A 16326-nucleotide genomic window follows, 5' to 3' on the forward strand; every position below is an offset into this window, starting at 1 on the left:
CTACAGCTCTGTGCTGCTCCGCAAAGTGCAAGAAGTATGAATGCTTTGACTTCTGCAGAAGCCGTATCACCGTAAATGTTGCATCGCCAACGCAGACGTCGAATTGACCATGCAGCGCCTTTAAGCCATAAGACTGCTAAATAGTTAACCAAAAGCTACCCGGACTTCATTGACCCTTTTTGCACTAACTCTTTTGACTCATCACGTATGCTGCTGTTGCTGTTTATTATTTATCCTGTTACCTAGTCACTTTATCCCTACCTATATGTACATATCTACCTCAATTACCTCGTACACCTGCACATCGACTAGTACTGCTACGTGTATATAGCCAAGTTATCGTTACTCATTGTGTATATATTCCTTGTGTTATTATTTTTATATTATTTCAATTTTTTCTCTTTCTGCATTGTTGGGAGGGGCCCGTAAGTAAGCCCTACACTGTTAGTCTACACCTGTTGTATAATGAAGCATTTGACAAATACAATGTTATTTTATTTGATGCACGCACGCATCTGAAGAGGTAGAAAACAAAGAAAGATTCCCAGCGAGAGATATACAGAGAAAGTGAAAAAACTGAACAAGAGAGCTTGTTTTCTGCCTCCCCATCCTTCTCCAGAGTTATAGTAGCTAGCCCTAAGGACCCCAGGCTGTTCATGTAGATACCTCAGTCTCAGTAGTCTATTCACAAAACAACACACCCACACATCTAGCCCCCTAGAGCCTTAACACTAGAACCACTGTGCTTCTCAGCCTCCAAAAGACACCCTGAGACACATTCTATTCTAAATGTGAAAAACATTCTACAATACAACTATCCTCCCAACCAACTTCCTGTAAGCACACACGCACGGGGGGTAGTTTATTCCACAACCCCAGAGGACCAGAGAGAGCAGAGGTCCAGAGTTTCTCTTCCCACCCACACCACCCCGGCCTCAGAGTTCTGCACCCCCATGGCAGGTGATACACTACATGACCTGCTCGATCATCTCATTCCAAAATCATGGGTATTAATATGGAGATGGTCCACCCTCTGCTGCTATACAGCCTCCACTCTTCTAGGAAAGTGTTTCACTAGATGTTGGAACATTGCTTCGGGGACTTGCTTCCATTCAGCCACAAGAGCATTAGAGAGGTTGGGCACTGATGTTGGGCGATTAGGCCTGGCTCACAGTCGGCGTTCCAGTTCATCCCAAAGGTGTTTGATAGGGTTGAGGTCAGGGCTCTGTGCAGACCAATCAAGTTCTTCCAACACCAATCTCGACAAACCACTTCTGTATGGACCTCGCTTTGTGCACATGGGCATTGTCATGCTGAAACAGGAAAGGGCCTTTCCCAAACTGTTGCCACAAAGTTGGAAGCACAGAATCATCTAGAATGTCATTGTATGCTGTAGCATTAAGATTTCCCTTCACTTAGAACTAAGGGGCCTAGCCTGAACCATGTAAAATAGCCCCAGACCATTAGTCCTCCTCCAAACGTTACAGTTCGCACTATGCATTCAGGCAAGTAGCATTCTCCTGGCATCCGCCAAATCCCGATTCGTCTGTCGGACTGCCAGTTGGTAAAGTGTGATGCTTAGTTAAATAAAGGTTAAATAAATAAAATCACTCCAGAGAACACGTTTCCACTGCTCCAGAGTCCAATGGCGGTGAGCTTTACACCACTCCAGCCGACACTTGGCATTGCGCATGGTGATCTTAGGTTTGTGTGCGGCTGCCAGAGGCAGCCTGGAATTCGGTACTGAGTGTTGAACCGAAGATAGAAGATTTTTTACGTGCTACACGCTTCAGCACTCGGCGATCCCGTTCTGTGAGCTTGTGTGGCCTACGACTTTGCGGCTGAGCCATTGTTGCTCCTAGATGTTTCTACTTCACAATAACAGCACTTACAGTTGACCGGGGCAACTCTAGCTGGGCAGAAATTTGATGAACTGACTTGTTGCAAAGGTTGTATCCTATGATGGTGCCATGTTGAAAGTCACTGAACTCTTCAGTAAGGCCATTCTGCTGCCAATGTTTGCCTATGGATTTTATATACCTGTCAGCAACAGGTGTGGCTGAAATGGCTTAATCCACTAATTTGAAGGGGTGTCCACATATCGAATGCATTGTATATACAAAAGTAAGTATTCAGACCTCTTGACTTTTTACACATTTTGTTACGTTACAGCCTTATTCTAAAAAGTATACAAATTATTCCCCCCCCCCTCAATCTACACACAATATCCCATAATGACAAAGCAAAAAGAGTCTTTCAGAAATGTTTGCACATTTATTACAAATTTAAAACAGAAAGACCTTATTTACATAAGTATTCAGACCCTTTGCTATGAGACTTGAGCTCAGGTACATTCTGTTTCCATTGATCATCCTTGAGCTATTTCTATAACTTGATTGGAGTCCACCTGTGGTAAATTCAATTGATTTGGATTTGGAAAGGCACACACCTGTCTTTATAAGGTCCCACAGTTGACAGTCAATGTCAGAGGAAAAACCAAGCCATGAGGTCGAAGGAATTGTCCATAGAGCTCCGAGACAGGATTGTGTCGAGGCACAGATCTGGGGAAGCGTAACAAAACATTTCTGCAGCATTGAAGGTCCCCAAGAACACAGTAGCCTCCATCATTCTTAAATTGAATTAGTTTGGAACCACCAAGACTCTTCCTAGAGCTGTCCGGCTGGCCAAACTGAGCAATCAGGGGAGAAGGGCCATCAAGATCCCGATGGTCACTCCGACAGACCTCCAGAGTTCCTGTGTGGAGATGGGATAACCTTCCAGAAGGAGAACCATCTCTGCAACACTCCAACAAATCAGCATTTATGGTAGAGGGGCCAGACGGAAGCCACTCCTCAGTAAAAGGCACATTACGTGCCTTTGGCAAACTCCAAGCAGGCTGTCAAGACTCTCAGACCATGATAAACAAGATTCTCTGGTCTGATGAAACCAAGATCGAACTCTTTGGCCTGAATGCCAAGCGTCATGTCTGGAGGAAACCTGGTACTATCCCTACGGTGAAGAATGTTGGTGGCAGCATCATACTGTGGGGATGTTTTTCAGCGGCAGGGACTGGGAGACTAGTCAGGATCGAGGGAAAGAGTGGCCAAGCCAGAGCCCGGACTTGAAACCAATCAAACTTCTCTGGAGAGATTGCAGCGACGCTCCCCATCCAACCTGACAGAGCTTGAGAGGATCTGCAGAGAAGAATGGAAAAAACTCCCCAAATACAGGTGTGCCAAGCTTGTAGCGTCATACCCAAGAAGACGCGAGGCTGTAATCACTGCCAAAGGTGCTTCAAAAAAGTACTGAGTAAAGGGTCTGAATACGGCATTATGGTGCATTATCAGCAACCATCACTCTGGTGTTCTAATCGCACGTTGTGTTAGCTAATCCAAGTTTATAATTTTAAAAGGCTAATTGATCAATAGAAAACCATTTTGCAATTATGTTAGCACAGCTGAAAACTGTTGTTCTGATTAAAGAAGCAATAAAACTGGCCTTCTTTAGACTAGAGCATCAGCATTTGTGGGTTCGATTACAGGCTCAAAAAGGCCAGAAAAGGACTAACAACTTTCTTCTGAAACTCGTCAGTCTATTCTTGTTCGGAAAAATGAATGCCATTCCATGCGAGAAATTGCCCTGGTGCACAACTGAGCAAGAGGACAAGTACATTAGTGTCTAGTTTGAGAAACAGACGCCTCACAAGTCCTCAACTGGCAGCTTCATTAAATAGTACCCACAAAATACCAGTCTCAACGTCAACAGCGAAGAGGCGACTCCGGGATGCTGGCCTTCTAGGCAAAGTTGCAAAGAAAAAGCCATATCTCAGACTGGCCAAAAAAAAGAAAAGATTACGACGGGCAAAAGAACACAGACACTGACCAGAGGAAAATTGGAAAAAAGTGTTATGGACAGACGAACATTCGTGAGCCGCAGAAAAAATAAAGATGCTGGAGGAATGCTTGACGCTATCTTTCAAGCATTTTGGAGGCAATGTGATGATCTGGAGGTCCTTTGGTGGTGGTAAAGTGGGAGATTTGTAAAGGGTAAAAGAGATCTTGAAGGAGGAAGGCTATCACTCCATTTTGCAACGCCATAATGCCATACCCTATGGACGGCGCTTAATTGGAGCCAATTTCCTCCTACAACAGGACAATGACCCAAAGCACAGCTCCAAACTATGCAAGAACTATTTAGGGAAGAAGCAGTCAGCTGGTATTCTGTCTATAATGGAGTGGCCAGCACAGTCGCCGGATCTCAACCCTATTGAGCTGTTGTGGAAGCAGCTTGACTGTATGGTACAGTACGTAAGAAGTGCCCATCAAGCCAATCCAACTTGTGGGAGGTGCTTCAGGAAGCATGGTGTGAAATCTCTTCAGATTGCCTCAACAAATTGACAACTAGAATGTCCTATTCATTTTGCAACTCATTTCATGTATGTTTTCATGGAAAACAAGGACATTTCTTAGTGACCACAAACTTTGAACGGTAGTGTATGTAAATGTGATATAAATATTTCTTTTATTTAATTTGCAAAAATGTCTAAACCAGTTTTTGGTTTGTCATTATGGGGTATTGTGTGCAGATTGATGAGGGGAAAATACAGTTTTATCAATTTTAGAATAAGGTTGTAACGTAACAAAATGTGGAAAAAGTTAAATACTTTCCGAATGCACTGTATAGTACATCAGTAGAGTGTTTATAGGATAATTGAGGACAATCAGCGGCAGGAACACAGTCACGTAAGGCTGCCATAGATCAAAGGCCACCATAAATCTATCCTTATCCAGTACACGGCTATAAAGCATGTTTAATGCAGCACACAACAATAATGAATGAATAACAACTCACCAGTCCCCAGGTTAACCATGTAGACTGGAATTTACCATACAGGCAGAGGTTAGGGAGAAAAACAAGTTATTTTTCCTGATAAATAACATCACTAGAACATTGTTTTCTGATGTGAATCGCAGCTACAGATACCCGCTGCTGCTCCAGACAACTGCTAAAGGATAATGAAATTTGAACTGGTTTAAAGCTACACAGCAGCGGTTCCTCGGCCACACAGCACAGCAGTGGTCTTAAGTTTCAGACAGACGTTGCGTCTCTGTGAGGGAGTGGAGCTGGGATCAAGGGGTCTCTCTGGTGTCTGTGGTGAACAAGAGGAGTGGGATTGAGCTGGTTCTGAGGAGGATTGTGGTGTGTGTGTGTGTGTGTGTGTGTGTGTGTGTGTGTGTGTGTGTGTGTGTGTGTGTGTGTGTGTGTGTGTGTGTGTGTGTGTGTGTGTGTGTGTGTGTGCGTGTGCGCTCGCCGGCAGCAAGGGAACGGAGCAGAGCAAAGGGAGTGGCGTTATTTTTAGTGCATTCCCTCCCCAGGATACCCAGCAGTTTGGGCCTGTTGGCTTGTCTGTCTGCTGGAGGCTTCAGTTACTGTATCTACTCCTGGGCCTGCCCTGATCAGATACACAAAGAGCGAGCTTGCAAGGGTTTGTGTTACTGAGATGAACGAGGCACAAGGAGATGAAGAATTCATGTTTCAAATAGTAATGTGAAAATATACAATTACATTCATACAGGCTATTTAAACATGATTAAACTGAGCATAATTCCCCACCTCAGTGTCCCATTATAAGTTACAGAAAATTTGCTACATAGCAATTAATTTATACCTATACAATAAAGGCCTATTATATAGAATAGACAGACACAGTGATTTAAACCTTTCCCACCACTACCCTCATCTACATGACTATAAGAAAAAGGCCTTGGCACAATAGGACACAAAACATGAATGGAAAGTATTTATTTCCCATGACTTAGTGGTGGTGTATCTGGGGTCGTGACAGTGGCTCATGGTCCTACTGTATGTGAACTTTCCCCCTGGGTACTGGGACTATGACTGTTATGACACTGTGGTTACAGCTGCCATCTTAGCTCATTACCAACTGTGCCCCCCTCGTCTCCTCCTATGGAAATAACGCTTTACACTTGTGAAATGGGTCAGGCCTTCATTTTCTTAACAAAAGCGCCAAACAATGCCCAGAGTGAGTCAGACACATAATGAACAGAATAATAAATTAAAAAAAAAATATATATATATATATATAGACGCCACAAAAGGAGCTTGTTTTTCCACCCATGCTGCTTTACTGTATATGTGGGAGAGAGGTCCCACTGGCAACATAAAATTGTATTTATTTAACCTATGTTCCTAGGCAAGTCAGTTAAGAACAAATTCTTATTTACAATGACGGCCTAGGAACAGTGGGTTAACTGCCTTGTTCAGGGGCAGAACAACATATTTTTACCTTGTCAGCTCAGGGATTCGATCTAGCAACCTTTCAGTTACTGGCCCAATGCTCTATCCACTAGGCTACCTGCCACCCCCTGATTTCTCAAACACATATAGTCGGATTTCTCTTTTATTCCAATGATTGTTTACACAAAAACTTGCCAATGTTGTCTTTACTAGAGTCTGCTCTTTGAGGTCTTATCATCACTACCCAGCAGACTGGCACACACAGCTCAATAACACGAGACATGGTGTGTGTGTCTCCTACAGCACCACCATCCATTATTACAACACACACACACAAACTGCATTACACACATTCTGATTACATGCTGTACAAACAAAGAGTTGTACTATTTTCTAAATACACAGCTCCATCCAATCTGTGGTCTTTTTGACATCACAAACACAACATTGTTTCCTTAACAAGCATTATGATAACGCAAATACACAAAATTCCATATCCTCCACAAACATTGTGACATCACAAGTACCCAGAATTATTTCCTCTCCAAGAACATTGTGGGGGGAAAAAAGCAATATTCTCGAATAACAAATCGACACCTACAAAAACAGAATTCCATGTTCTCCACATACAGTACATTGTGACAACACAAACCGAGCTCTGTGCATTGTGATAACATCAAAGACAGAGCCCTTTCACTGTGAAAAGACTAACTTTCAGGCAGTCCCAGTGCCAGTCTGCTATAGCCCAGGGCAGAGTGGGTTCTGTGAACATCTACAGATCTGATGTTTACTGTTAACATACCTCTCTCCAGTTCACAGGCAGGACTGACCGGTCCACCCACTGTCTGAATTTACACTGATCTCCGGTCACAAACACACAACTAGGGATGCAAACATTTTTTTTGTAGGATTAGGGATTTCCTTCTTTATTCCCTCCTGATTCCGGGAATCCTCCAAGGGGTATTTCGGGAAAACCAGGGAAGTTATTGAAAGTTCCCAGAATTTTGCGAACCTACATACAACAACACACTAGCAAAGATCCACAATAACATTATGAACTTTTAAGCCCACGTACAGTGCTTTCTGAAAGTATTTAGACCCCTTGACCTTTTCCACATTTTGTAACGTTAGAGCCTTATTCAAAAATGTATTAAATCGTTTTTATTTCTCAATCTACACACAATAACCCATAATGACAAAGCAAAAACATATTTTTATTTTAAAAAATAAATACAAAATAAATAATAAAATATCACATTTACATAAGTATTCAGACCCTTGACTCAGTACTTTGTTGAATACACCTGTATTTTTGGAGTTCCTCCCATTCTTCTCTGCAGATCATCTCAAGAGCTGTCAGCTTGGTTGGGAAGGCGTCGCTACACAGCCATTTTCAGGTCTCTCCAGAGATGCTCGATCAGGTTCAAGTCTGGGCTCTGGCTGGGCCACTCAAGGACATTCAGAGACGTGTCCCGAAGCCACTCGTGCATTGTCTTGGATGTGTGCTTAGGGTCGAAGGTGAACTGTCGCCCCAGTCTGAGGTCCTGAGCACTCTAGAGCAGGTTTTCATCAAGGATCTCTCTGTACTTTGCTCCATTCATCTTTCCCTCGATCCTGACTAGTCTCCCAATCCCTGCTGAAAAACATCCCCACAGTATGATGCTGCAGCCACCATGCTTCACCGTAGGGATGGTGCCAGGTTTTCTCCAGACGTGACACTCGGCATTCAGGCCAAAGAGTTCAATCTTGGTTTCATCAGACCAGAGAATCTTGTTTCTCATGGTCAGAGTCCTTCAAGCAGGCTGTCATGTGCCTTTTACTGAGGAGTGGCTTCCGCCTGTCCACTCTACAGTACCATAAAGGCCTGATTGGTGGAGTGCTGCAGAGATGGTTGTCCTTCTGGAAGGTTCGCCCATCTCCACAGAAGACCTCTGGAGCTCTGTCAGAGTGACCATCGGCTTCTTGCTCACCTCACTGACCAAGGCCCTTCTCCCCAATTGCTCAGTTTGGCCGGTCGGACAGCCCTAGGAAGAGTCTTGGTGGTTGCAAACTTCTACCATTTAAGAATGATGGAGGCCACTGTGTTTGTGGGGACCTTCAAGGCTGCAGAAATGTTTTGGTACCTTCCCCAGATCTGTGCCTCGATACAATCCTGTCGTCTCGGAGCTCTATGGACCATTCCTTTGACCTCATGGCTTGGTTTTTGCTCTGACATGCACTGTCAGCTGTGGGAGCTTTTATAGACCGGTGTGTGCGCCTTTCCAAATCATGTCAAATCAATTGAATTTACCACAAGTGGACTCCAAATCAAGTTGTAGAAACATCTCAAGGATGATCAATGGAAGCAGGACGCACCGAGCTCAATTTTGAGTCTCATAGCAAAGGGTCTGAATATTTACGTAAATAAGGTATTTCTGTTTTTTAACATTTCTAAAAACCTGTTTTTCGCTTTGTCATTATGGGGTATTGTGTGTAGATTGATGGGGAAATAGATTAAATAAAACAATTTTATAATAAGGCTGTAAAGTAACAAAATGGTGAAAAAGTCAAGAGGTCTGAATGCTTTCCGAATGCACTGTATGTCAGTTAAAATAAACATAACTCGGTTTATTAATATGAAAACTGCTCATGTAGGAGACTTTTATTACATAAAATAAAGGAATGTGCAAAACATCACATGATTTAGATACCGATGATTACATAATGATGACATACAGTACTATCCTTTTAAAATGTCCAATGCAGCTGTTTTTAACTACAATATATTAATTCTGGGTAACAATTACATTTCCTCACTGTGAATGTTTTCATTTAAATTGGTCAGAATATGCATTTATAGTATACAATTCAGCCTTGGTGGTTGAAAGAGTCAAAAATAAACAAAAATAATTTTGCTAGGACTATCTGGGAGTGTGGAGGGGAAAACTGAAAACTAGTGTTATTGGCAGAGAGGTTTGGAACTCTTTATTAACTATATAATTTACCGCCTGGCAATATCACCAGGCAGGCAAAAACTCCATCCCACCAAAACAGGCAGAAATTTCAGGCAGATCTTACAGTGAAAAGGGCATTATCATCATATTCACAATGTCACAGTATTATTACAACCTCAGTGTGAACATATATATACACACACACACAACACAGAAAAATCACAATTTTGACTGCACTGGGCCTTTAAGTTTGTAGGAAAATTATTTTATTTATTTATTTTTATGCTATAATGTGAGTTGTAATAAGAGTTATCATCAGCTCCAAAACACTGTGCCAAAACAAGAGCAGCCCCTTTCTTCCTTCTGGGTAGTTGTACATATCAGTAGCATTCCTGTGACCTTGACAAGTTGCATCCCATTACAGACAGAGAGCGAGAAAGAGAGAGAGAGAGAGAGAGAGAATGGAACAGATATGTACTGTGCAAGGCCAGTCAACACTGAAAATAGGACATTTAGCATAGTTGAAAAGCTTGGATGCCTCCTCTTACCTGCTCTTCAAATCTGACTGCCATCTCAGGTTGAGTGTATACAAAGCATACAGCAGAACTGTTTACACGCGCCAGGTAAATACACCTGCTGGCAAAGAGAGGCCCAATACCATTCTCCTCAACACCCGTATTCCACTAGTCCAGTATATCCCTTTCACAGACACAGATCCTTGACTTAGCTAACATACAAAAAAAAAGATTACAAAATAAATAGAGAGAAAAAGGTACAGTGGGGAGAACAAGTATTTGATACACTGCCGATTTTGCAGGTTTTCCTACTTACAAAGCATGTAGAGGTCTGTCATTTTTATCATAGGTACACTTCAACTGTGAGAGACGGAATCTAAAACAAAAATCCAGAAAATCACATTGTATGATTTTTAAGTAATTAATTTGCATTTTATTGCATGACATAAGTATTTGATCACCTACCAACCAGTAAGAATTCCAGCTCTCACAGACCTGTTAGTTTTTCTTTAAGAAGCCCTCCTGTTCTCCACTCATTACCTGTATTAACTGCACCTGTTTGAACTCGTTACCTGTATAAAAGACACCTGTCCACACACTCAATCAAACAGACTCCAACCTCTCCACAATGGCCAAGACCAGAGAGCTGTGTAAGGACATCAGGGATAAATTGTAGACCTGTACAAGGCTGGGATGGGCTACAGGACAATAGCCAAGCAGCTTGGTGAGAAGGCAACAACTGTTGACACAATTATTAGAAAATGGAAGAAGTTCAAGATGACGGTCAATCACCCTCGGTCTGGGGCTCCATGCAAGATCTCACCTCGTGGGGCATCAATGATCATGAGGAATGTGAGGGATCAGCCCAGAACTACACGGCAGGACCTGGTCAATGACCTGAAGAGAGCTGGGACCACAGTCTCAAAGAAAACCATTAGTAACACACTACGCCGTCATGGATTAAAATCCTGCAGCGCACGCAAGGTCCCCCTGCTCAAGCCAGCGCATGTCCAGGCCCGTCTGAAGTTTGCCAATGACCATCTGGATGATCCAGAGGAGGAATGGGAGAAGGTCATGTGGTCTGATGAGACAAAAATAGAGCTTTTTGCTCTAAACTCCACTCGCCGTGTTTGGAGGAATAGAAGGATGAGTACAACCCCAAGAACACCATCCCAACCGTGAAGCATGGAGGTGGAAACATCATTCTTTGGGGATGCTTTTCTGCAAAGGGGACAGGACGACTGCACCGTATTGAGGGGAGGATGGATGGGGCCATGTATCGCGAGATCTTGACCAACAACCTCCTTCCCTCAGTAAGAGCATTGAAGATGGGTCGTGGCTGGGTCTTCCAGCATGACAACGACCCGAAACACACAGCCAGGGCAACTAAGGAGTGGCTCCGTAAGAAGCATCTCAAGGTCCTGGAGTGGCCTAGCCAGTCTCCAGACCTGAACCCAATAGAAAATCTTTGGAGGGAGCCGAAAGTCCGTATTGCCCAGCGACAGCCCCGAAACCTGAAGGATCTGGAGAAGGTCTGTATGGAGGAGTGGGCCAAAATCCCTGCTGCAGTGTGTGCAAACCTGGTCAAGAACTACAGGAAACGTATGATCTCTGTAATTGCAAACTAAGGTTTCTGTACCAAATATTCAGTTCTGCTTTTCTGATGTATCAAATACTTATGTCATGCAATAAAATGCAAATTAATTACTTAAAAATCATACAATGTGATTTTCTGGATTTTTGTTTTAGATTCCTTCTCTCACAGTTGAAGTGTACCTATGATAAAAATTACAGACCTCTACATGCTTTGTAAGTAGGAAAACCTGCAAAATTGTCAGTGTATCAAATACTTGTTCTCCCCACTGTATATAAGCTGGCCAAAAGACTACATCTATACCTGTAGCTAGCTCTTCCATGATGCTTTGCCTGCTGATAAAAGCCTAGTGGCCAGGGGTTGTGTTGGGCCCACCAACATTTATCTAGCTGACTGCTGCTGGCAAATAGGGCATCTCCCACCCTAGCGGCTAGCCAATGAGGAGCCTCCATACCTGTGTGAAAGGTAATACCTGTACAGTCACTGGAGCCTACCAGCAGAGCAGAGCAACATACCTCAGACCTGCAGGGCCTCACTCAATAGAACACAGAACATAGAATTGTAATGTATAGATACTGATACTATTCTTTATTCTACTTGACAGAGAGTTACTCTCATGTCTTCTCTACGGTACTACTGACAAGCCACACAAGGGGTGCTATTTCTTTCCAAATTTTTTTTATTTGTATACTTTTTTTGGAAGCACAAAACACATTTAGGCAGTAAGGACCTTGATGTTGATTGATTGTTTCTGCTTTAACCAAGAAGCTTGATCTTGCAAGTTAGAACAGAATATCACACAGTGAATGTGAGAATCCCTTCTATCTGTTATTGGACACAGTCATGGACACACAAGCCACCACAGAGGACTAGAGACATAGAAAGGACACACTAGCCAGCCACCACATAAGAAATTGAGACATCCAGAATCTCTTCTGTCAGACGTGTGTATGTGCTACTGTGCTGTATGGTAACAGTGCTTTAAATAGACAGTGTGGGTGGGTGCCTGGTTTTGTGGTCACAGACAGACAAAGCTGACCCTCAAACCCTGTCAACCAGTCATCCAGCCACACCCTAGGGTTGGGCAGTATCCAGATTTTCATACTATTCCTGTACCATACCGGGGTATATGGTATTACCAACAGTGCGCACAAGGGGTGCTATTTCTTTCCAAACTTTTGTTTTTTGAATCCTTTTTTAGGGATCTTGATTGATTGTCCCTGCTTTAACCAAGAAGCTTGATCTTGCAAATGCATAGCTTGGAGCCCTGAGCAGGAAATAATGTTGGGGGAACAACACATTTTAGTAAATTCATACAATTCCATGTGAATTCACAATGCACCTGTACTGCTGCCAGCAATGGTTTGGGTCCCTTTCAGATGGTTAAGCATTGCACCTGTACTACCATTACTGTACCTCAATTCCACCTTGCAAAGTTTGCATTTCCTTCTCATTTAACTTCTCAAAGTATTGCTATACAGGACCGCTGCTGTCGCTTGCCTTTTTCTCAATTGTTATGTCAATGACGTAGTGGTGGAGAGTCGACTCCAAAATAATTAATCCTCGACTCCTTGCAAGTCAACTCAAAGTGTTGAACACCCATTTCTGAGTGTCAAGATTCGACTCCTAGGATTCAGTGATTTTTAGATCTGAGAAGACTGATTAGTTGCCATACTTCTGAGAACAAACACAAGCATCTTTCACAGCGAGCTAGCGAGAGATGGAGAGAAAGGGGAGGGGCACAGTATAGGGTAGGTCGGCCACCAGTCAGAACAGTGCACTCGGTCTATCTATCAACAATCAAAAGCTGTATCTCGCAATGGAATACTGGATCTTGCAATTTCTTGTCTTACAATATCTCGCAACTTCAGTCATGCAGGGCCTATCATCAATGAATATGCTAGGATACTGAGATGAGCAGGACGCAACACAGTATATGCTCAATGTGTATTCACAGTATATTCACACTGTTCACAGAGTGGTAGCAAACCAGGGCACCAAAACAGTTAAGAAGATGTTCCTTACTCTTCAATGCTCTAAGTTATTGTGTAAATTGACCCACTATGCTATTTACTTTCTGCATCTACATAAAGGGATCTTTCTTAATGTTAAGGATCCCAATTTCGTTGAAAGTGGAGGCAAACCCATAAAAAATAATATACAGTATATGTACAGCGCCTTCAGCAAGTATTCATAGCCCTTGACTTATTCCATATTGTGTTACAGCCTGAATTCAAAATTGTTTAAATACATTTTCTTTCTCACCCATCTACACACAATACCTCATAATGACAAAGTGAGATATTAGTTATTTTAAATGTTTGCAGATTTATTAAAAAAGAAATACAGAAATAATTTACATAAGTATTCACAACCCTGAGTCAATATTTTGTAGAAGCACCTTTGGTCGGGGATTACATCTGTGAGTCTTTTTGGTAAGTCTCTAACAGCTATGCACATCTGGGGCCTCTAACTATTTAACCGTTGCGTACATTTTACACTAAATAAAACATTAAGACTTATAAACTTGGAGCACGCTATACATACGCATGCTTAATATTATTAAAAGCAGACATGATGTAAAACAGTGTGCGTGTGAACGAGGTGACAATAACGACCTTATTTCCTGTATACTTTGGAAGTATTGGAAAGTATCTAAAATAAATATCAATGGCGAACTTGATCAAATATCTTTGGAGGTGTTTTCTTTCATAGTGACATTTGCTGTATCTGACTGATTCTGAAAGACAAAAACAATTACATTGTTGTGGACCTACAGTATAAACAGATTGTTTGAATTCAATAAATGTTTTGCATCAACTTTTCCCAGAAACGAAATATGCTGTACTGCACACGAATTATGAAAGAAAGAAAACTACAGTACACACTTAAAAAATGTTATCAACCGCGGTCTCTTTTGGATTCATACACCAAAAACGTTTAAATTATAATAGCCTATCTAATAGGCCCAAGTAAATGAGAGATGCACATGGTACTTCTGGAATATGAACTCAACATGGTCAGAAAAGGTGAGGAATTTATTCTGCAATGGATAATGGGTATATGCATTTTCTTTATGAATGAAATGTCTACTCTAGAAATTTGGCATTACAGTATTCAGATATAGACTAGCCTACAAACGTCAATGGAAAAGGTGAACCGTCTGTTCTAGCGTTAAACTGCGCTTCGGATCGTATCGCAAAGGGCAAAATATTTGAAATAGTTAATCAAATAAAAAGGTAATTTTATTAGTCACATGCGCCGAATACAATAGGTGTAGATCTTACAGTGAAATGTTACTTACGAGCCCCTAACCAACAATGCAGTTAAAAAAATAAAAAGTAACAAGTAATTAAAGAGCAGCAGTAAAACAACAATAGCAATATACAGGAGGGTACAAATACAGAGTCAATGTGATGGGGGCACTGGTTAGTTGAGGTAGTATGTACATGTAGGTAGAGTTATTAAAGTGACTATTCATAGATGACAATAGAGAGTAGCAGTGGTGTAAAGGGGGGAAGGGGGGGACAATGCAAATAGTCTGGGTAGCCATTTGACTATTAGTTCAGGAGTCTTATGGCTTGGGGTAGAAGCTGTTTAGAAGCCTCCTGGACCTAGACTTGGCGCTCCGGTACTGGTAGCAGAGAGAACAGTCTATGACAAGAGTGGCTAGAGACTTGGACAATTTTTAGGGCCTTCCTCTGACACAGCCTGGTATAGAGGTCCTGGATGGCAGGAAGCTTGGCCCCAGTGATGTACTGGGCCGTACGCACTACCCTCTGTAGTGACTTGCGGTCGGAGGCCGAGCAATTGCCATACCAGGCAGTGATGAAACAAGTCAGCATGCTCTCGATGATGCAGCTGTAGAACGTTCTGAGGATCTGAGGACCCATGCCAAATCTTTTCAGTCTCCTGAAGGGGAATACGTTTTGTCGTGCACTCTTCACGACTGTGTGTTTGGTGTGTTTGGACCATGTTAGTTTGTTGGTGATGTGGACACCAAGGAACTTGAAGCTCTCAACCTGCTCCACCGCAGGCCCGTCGATGAGAACGGGGGTGTGCTCGGTCCTCTTTTTCCTGTAGACCACATACATCTCCTTTGTCTTGATCACGTTGAGGGAGAGGTTGTTGTCCTGGCACCACACGGCCAGGTCTCTGACCTCCTCCCTATGGGCTGTCTCGTCGTTGTCGGTGATCAGGCCTACCACTGTTGCGTCATCGGCAAACTTAATGATGGCGTTGGAGTCGTACCTTGCCGTCCAGTCATGAGTGAACAGGGAGTACAGGAGAGGACTGAGCCCGAACCCCTGAGGGGCCCCTGTGTCGAGGGTAAGCGTGGCAGATGTGTTGTTACCTACCCTTTCCACCTGGGGGGGCCCGTCAGGAGGTCCAGGATCTAGTTGCAGAGGGAGGTGTTTAGTCCCAGGGTCCTTAGCTTATTGATGAGCTTTTAGGGTACTATGATGTTGAACGCTGAGCTGTAGTCAATGAATAGCGTTCTCACATAGGTGTTCCTTTTGTCCAGTTAGGAAAGGGCAGTGTGAAGGGCAATAGAGATTGCATCATCTGTGGATCTGTTGGGGCGGTATGCAAATTGGAGTGGGTCTAGGGTTTCTGGGATGATGGTGTTGATGTGATCCATGACCAGCCTTTCAAAGCACTTCATGGCTACAGACGTGAGTGCTAGGGGTCGGTAGTAATTTAGGTAGGTTACCTTAGAGGTCTTGGGCACAGGGACTATGGTGGTCTGCTTAAAACATGTTGGTATTACAGACTCGAACAGGGAGAGGTTGAAAATGTCAGTGAAGACACTTGCCAGTTGGTCAGCGCATGCTCGCAGTACACGTCCTGGTAATCTGTCTGGCCCTGCGGTCTTGTGAATGTTGACCTGTTTAAAGGTCTTACTCACATCAGCTGTGGAGAGCGTGATCACATAGTCTTCCGAAACAGCTGGTGCTCTCATGCATGTTTCAGTGTTATTTGCCTCGAAGCGAGCATAGAAGTAGTTTAGCTCGTCTGGTAGGCT

General features: G+C 43.0%; 1 protein-coding gene across 8 annotated transcripts in view; it reads right to left on the reverse strand.

Annotated features, from left to right (window-relative positions):
* Nucleotides 1–16326, reverse strand: part of LOC139576365 (tight junction protein ZO-2-like) — a 156504-nt gene that overhangs the window by 73701 nt on the left and 66477 nt on the right. Inside the window, exon 1 of one of the 8 annotated variants that reach the window (XM_071402402.1) lies at nucleotides 4852–5016. The exons of the other annotated variants lie outside the window; for them this stretch is intronic. The gene's annotated coding sequence lies outside the window, so the exon portion shown is untranslated. Of the gene's footprint in view, nucleotides 1–4851; nucleotides 5017–16326 lie in introns of those variants that run through there. 8 annotated transcript variants of the gene reach the window in all.

The sequence above is a fragment of the Salvelinus alpinus genome, chromosome 5 (genome assembly GCF_045679555.1).
Source record: "Salvelinus alpinus chromosome 5, SLU_Salpinus.1, whole genome shotgun sequence".
Classification (NCBI taxonomy): Eukaryota; Metazoa; Chordata; class Actinopteri; order Salmoniformes; family Salmonidae; genus Salvelinus; species Salvelinus alpinus.